Source organism: Candoia aspera, chromosome 17, assembly GCF_035149785.1.
Source record: "Candoia aspera isolate rCanAsp1 chromosome 17, rCanAsp1.hap2, whole genome shotgun sequence".
Lineage (NCBI taxonomy): Eukaryota > Metazoa > Chordata > Lepidosauria > Squamata > Boidae > Candoia > Candoia aspera.
In genome coordinates, this window is record NC_086169.1 from 10,110,560 (window position 1) to 10,116,559 (window position 6,000).

Genomic DNA, 6,000 nt, shown 5'->3' on the forward strand with positions numbered 1-6,000 from the left:
CCACTCTGGGTGTGGGAAATGTTTCCATTTAACGAGGTATTGTAGCTTACCTCTTTGCTTTCTTGAGTCCAGTATCTCTTGTACTTCAAAATGCTGTTGGTTGTCTATCATTACGGGTGGGGGCGGAGGTTCTTCCGTATGCCATTTGGATGTGCTTGTTGGTTTCAGTAGTGCACAGTGAAATACTGGGTGGACCCGTCTCAAGTTGTGGGGCAGTTCCAGTTTGAAAGTAACTGGGTTGATTACCTGTGTGATTTTGAAGGGTCCGATGAATTTCGGTGCCAGTTTCTTCGAGGGTTGTGAGTTTTTTATGAACTTAGTGGAGAGGTAGACCCTATCTCCCACTTTGTAGTTCGGTGCCTCTGCCCTGTGGTTGTCCGCATATTTTTTGTACGTGGTTTGTGCGTCTGCTAGGGCCGATTGGATGATTGGCCAGGTTGTTGCCAGCTGTGCCGCCCAGTTGTCTGGTGAGCAGGGAGGGGTCTCTGGTTGCGGCAGTTCTGGTATCGGTACAAAGTCCCTTCCGTAGACCACCTTAAATGGGGTGTGGCCAGTGCTCTGATGTACCGCATTATTATAGGCTACCTCTGCAAAAGGTAGTAGGTCTACCCAGTTGTCCTGTTGGTAGTTTATGAATGCCCTCAGGAACTGTTCAAGTGTTGAGTTTAGGATCTCTGTAGATCCGTCCATGTGTGGATGCCACACAGTGGACAGTGCTTGCTTAGTCCCAATTAGTTTTAAAAATTCCCGCCAAAACTTTGACATGAACTGTGTGCCTCTGTCGGTCACCAACCTGTAGGGGGCGCCGTGAATCCTGTATATGTGTGTTAGGAACAAGCGTGCCAGTTGTTGTGCGGAGGGGATGGTTGCGCACGGGATGAAGTGTGCCTGCTTTGAGAAATAGTCTTTTACCACCCATATCACTGTTTTCCTTTGGCTGGGTGGGAGGTACACAATAAAATCCATGGAAATTTCTTCCCATGGGCGGGAGGGGCTGGCTACTGGCTGTAACAGCCCTTGGGGTTTCCCCCCTTTCCGTTTGGTGGTGGCACATGTGGGGCAGTTGGCTACGTAGTCTTTTACGTCTTTTCTCAGATTTGGCCACCAAAATTGCCTCCTCGTTAGGTGAAGGGTTTTTACGAACCCAAAATGTCCTGCAGTCTTGTCATCATGCGATCTGTGTAAGATTTCCCCCCGCAGTGATTCTGGCACGTACAAGGCTTTCTCTTTCCAGGCGATGCTGTCCTTGAAAGATACATGGTGTTGGTTGTTTTGCAACCATGTATCTGTTTGTAGTGCTTGTGTGAGTCTTTGTTGCCAGTTTGGTGAAATTGATCGGCGGCTCCGATCGTTCCCTGTCGTTCGTGCTGCCGTGCGCTGATTCCTTGTTTGGCTGCGCGTGACAGCTGGGCAGCCCAGCTGTTTCTCGGTCCATACTGTCCCCACGATGTCGGAGGCTTGCGTGTCGTCCTGTGGCCGTCGGGAGAGGGCATCCGCCAGGAAGTTCTTCTTGCCCGGTATGAACTTCAGCGTGAAATTGAACCGGCTGAAGAACTGAGCCCAGTGCACCTGCTTCGGGCTGAGCTGTTTTGGCGTGCTGAGTGCCTCCAGGTTCCAAACCTCGAAGGGGCGCGTGTCCCCCAAGCCCTTAGTCTTAAGTAGGTTAGTTAGGGGTAAAATAATCTCTGCCAGCCTTGGGGTGAACCCCCTGTAGAAATTGGTGAATCCGAGGAGGCTTTGGAGTTGTCTCCTCGTGCGTGGGCGCTCCCACGCCAGTATGGCTTGGACCTTGCTTGGGTCCATTTCTATTCCTTTAGCTGAAATCCTATACCCTAGATAGTCAATTTGTCTCTTGTGAAACTCGCACTTGGAGAGCTTGGCAAACAGCTCTGCCTTGCGGAGTTTCCTGAGCACTTCTTTTACCAAGCGTTCGTGCTCACGTTCCGTTTCCGTGTAGATCAATACATCGTTGAGGTAAACCAAAACCCCCTTAAAAAGGAGGTCACGCAGGACCTCATTAATTAACTGCATGAATACCCCCGGTGCTCCTGCCAGTCCGAATGGGAGTACTTTATATTGAAACGCCCCCAATGGGCAGTTGAAAGCAGTTTTCCACTCATCCCCCTCCCGTATCCATATACGGTAATAGGCTTCCCTTATGTCCAGTTTAGAGAATACCTTACCCTTTGCCAGGTGGGACAAGATGTCCTTTATTAAGGGTAGGGGGTATTTATTTGAAATGCTTGCTGCGTTTAATCCGCGGTAATCTGTACAGAGCCGCAGTGACCCGTCCTTTTTCTCACGAAAGAGGACTGGTGCTCCCACTGGAGAGTTTGCTGGCTCGATAAAACCTCTTGCCAAGTTTTTGTCCACAAAGTCCCTTAATGCTGCCAGCTCCCGCTGGGTCATGGCATATATTTTGGGTTTGGGTAGGGGTACCCCCGGGACCAGCTCAATGGTACAGTCCGTTTTCCTGGGGGGGGGGGAGTTTGTCCGCCTCTTTCTCGCCGAAGACGTCGGCGAAGTCCGCGTATTTGGTTGGCAGTCCCTCTGGCAGTGCCCTCTCTCTGTGCTCTGCAGTCGTCGTTGCCCCCCCCCATGGCCGCTCGGGGGACCCTGTTCCCTGAAGGTGCTTGATAACGCCCGTCAGCAAACTTAATCTCTCTGGTTTTCCAATTGATGACTGGGTTTTGCTGCACGAGCCATGGGATCCCTAGTATGAGTAGGGGTTGCCCCACCAGTGCCACGATGAAAGCCAATTTTTCCTCGTGGCTGCCGAGCCTTAGCGCGGTTTCTCTGGTGTATTGGGTGACCGGGCCCCCTCCCGCTGCAGATCTGTAGAGCTGCGTGAACACCAAATGGTGCTGAAGTGGATAGCAGCAGAGGTTAAGCGCGGCTGCCAGGTCTGGGTGCATTAGGCTTTTGGAGCAGCCAGAGTCAATTAGTGCCCAGACCTTTTCAGTCTTATCCCCATGGGTGAGGGTGACACGGACGTAGAGGGTGGGGCATTCCTCACTCACCCCTTTGTCGTTGCGCCTGTCACTGTTCTCCACCTGTCCTTCGGCGCCCCTTAGGCCAGGTGGTTGTCGTTTCCTGTCGGCTCGTCGGGATTGCTTCCCTCCTCCTCTGAGCTGTAGGGGAAGTGTCTGGCTCGGTACTCCCCCTTCGCTGCTGGTCGCTTTCTTGGCGCTGGGGTTGGTGCAGTTGGTGCCCTCCTCGTGCTCTCTCTGGGTGTCGCTTTGGGGCATGCTGCTGCCTTATGGTCTTCCTTGCCGCACGTGAAGCACTGCCCTTTGGCGAAGCACCGGTCCCGTTCCTCCTTCCATGGTTGGGGTCTCGCCTTCCCCTGCCTTGCAGCTGTGCGTGGGGGTCTCACTGCCTCCGTCTGCTGCGCTTCCTTCTTGGCATGGAGGAACGTGTCGTGGGCGTCCTCTGCTTCCCCCACCAGCCGGATCCATTCAGTCAGGGAGTTGGGATTGTTGCGGCAGAGTGCCCACCGGAGAACGTTTAAGTTAAGTCCTTGTTTGAATTTCTCAATCAGAGTCGATTGAGACCAGGTGTCCACTTTTCCAGCTAGGGCTTGAAACTCCATGGCATACTCTGCCACAGAGCACTGGCTTTGTCTGAGTGTTTTCAGCGCCCTTTTAGCTCTTTCTTGCTCCAGGGGGTCCCTGAAGTGCAGCTCCAGCACCTGCAGGAATTCTGTGCTGTCCTGCAGCGCCCGGGTGCCTGATTGGCACAGCTGGACGTACCAATTGGTGGCCCGACCTTTTAGCTTTATGGCCAGGGCATTCACTTTGCCCCTTTCAGTTCTGAAGCAGGGACCCCATTCCTCGAGGTAGTACCTCGCGTTCATTAGGAAAAAGGAGAGTTTAGAGGGGTCCCCGTCAAACTTTATGCCAAAGTCCTTGGCAGCTGTTCTGGTTTGGCTCCCGGTCCCCTCTGGGCCATGCAGCGTGCTCCATGGGGGCTGATGTGGGTCGGATTGTCTCCAGTCCTCTTGCGGTATCCGTGTCTCTCTCTGGGTCTCCTCGCAAGTCAGTCGACCCGTCGCCCGGGTGGGGGGACGGGACATTCTCCATCGGGTGGGCTCCTGGAGCCGGGCTCCGCTGTCACCGCCGCCGTACGCCGGGTCATCTCTCCGCCTCTCGTCCGGGTGCGCCTCCAGTTGTCGGGTGGGCTCCTGGGATCGGGCTCTGCCACTGCTGCCGCCACCGCCGAGGTCGTCCCGCTGTCTCTCGTCTGGGTGCGCCTCCGATCGGCGGGTGGGCTCCTGGGATCGGGCTCCGCCGTAGTCGCCACCGTCCACTGGGTATCCGCTCCGTCTCTTGTCCAGGTGCGCCTTCAGTCGTCAGTGGGCTCCTTGGGCCGGGCTCCACCGTTGCCGCCGCCGCGCTCGCCCTGCCGTCTCTCATTTGGGTGTGCCTCCGCGCTGCTGCCGCCGCGGGGTCCCTGCACTGCCGTCAGCTGTTGTAGCATCAGCCGTATCGCCTGCACCCCCTCCTCCAGCGCGTCGAGCCTCGCCGCCGTCTGCGGACTCCCGCTGGTGCGTTCGCCCTTCTGCTTGCCCTCGCCGTTGGCCGTCGTGGAGGACAGACCTTCCCTTGGTCCCTCCGGGGTGTCAGGCGCTCCCTCGGCTCCGTGCGCCCTGGGTGGCGGTTCGTCTCGCACTTCCTCCGGGGTTGCCTGCGAGCCTGGAGAGGGTCCCCTCATCTCACCCCCGGTGGCCCGCGGGCTCCGGGGCGCCGGGGTGGTTCCCTCCCCCTCCGCTTCCCCCGAGCTGGATCCCATACTTACCGGGACGTTACACCGCCTGGACCTCAGCCACATCCCGCCCGAGGGGAGTGGGGCTTCGTCGCCAGGTGCCAAGGGGTTGTGCTGCCTCGCTCCGTGAGTTTCCATACCTAGCTGGGTCCCTCACAAGCTTGTTGGATAGGTGCTAGGTAAAAAAATTTTTGCGGTTCCCGTTTTTATGTCAGGGTCAGTCTCGCTTCGCAATAAGACACAGACTCACTTAATGGGTATTAAGGATTTCTGGTTTATTGGAATGGTGGCTGACAGAATGAAAAACGAGAACGGGGGTTGTGGTGTGGAGGTGCCCATTTTATACCCTCTTGTAGGGCCCCGGGCTCCTCCACCCTCTATTGTCCCAATCCCTCTTGATGGGATCCTTGATTGCTGCATGGGCGTTTTCCCAGTGTCTTCTCTTGTCCTCTCGATTCTGGTGTGTCCTCCGGGGCACCAGGTGCGGCTTATCTCTGCTCATCCGATGTCCTTCTTTTCAGCTGTCTATGGGTCCAGGGGTGTGGGTGCTTTGGGTGCTTGTTTTAATCCCTGGTTTAATTATCTTCTTCCTCTATTCCTTGATGATCATGATCCACGTTGTGAGGCTCTCTGTGCCTTGCAACGAGGTCATGACACTGGGTCTTTTGGGTTACTTAATATGTTTTGAAGAGTTTTAGCTGGTTTGTGTGCTACGGTGATGCCGTGTGGTTGTAACAGCCTGTTGGTGGTTTCTGAGATGTTTCTGATGTGTGGCGGTGTTATCCCTTTCATAGCTTTGTTGGTTGTGCTGTGGAGGGTTGCGTGGTCAGGCACTTTTTGACAAAGTTGCGTGGGTGTCCATTTTGCTGGAAGGTGTGTAGGCGGTCTGTTTCCCCTCCCTGGTGTTCTGGGTTGCTGCAGTGTGCTTGCGCTCATCCAATAACGTTCTTCTGCAGCTCTTCTCGTGGGAGGCTGGGTTGTTGCTTCGGCAACGGAGCACTTGGCGAGTGCGGGCAGCTTTCCGGTGGACTTGTCTTTCTAGAAGGCATCGCTTCCTCTGCTGATGATGATGTCCAAGAAGGGCCGGGTGTCGCTGTTTTCTTCTTCCCTCGTGAATTTTTTTCCTTTGAAGATGTTGGCGGTGGTTTCATGTGCTTCCTCCAGTTGCTCCTTCTTTATTATGACGAAAGTGTCATCCACGTACCGGATCCCTACCTGGGGTCGTATGTCTGGGAG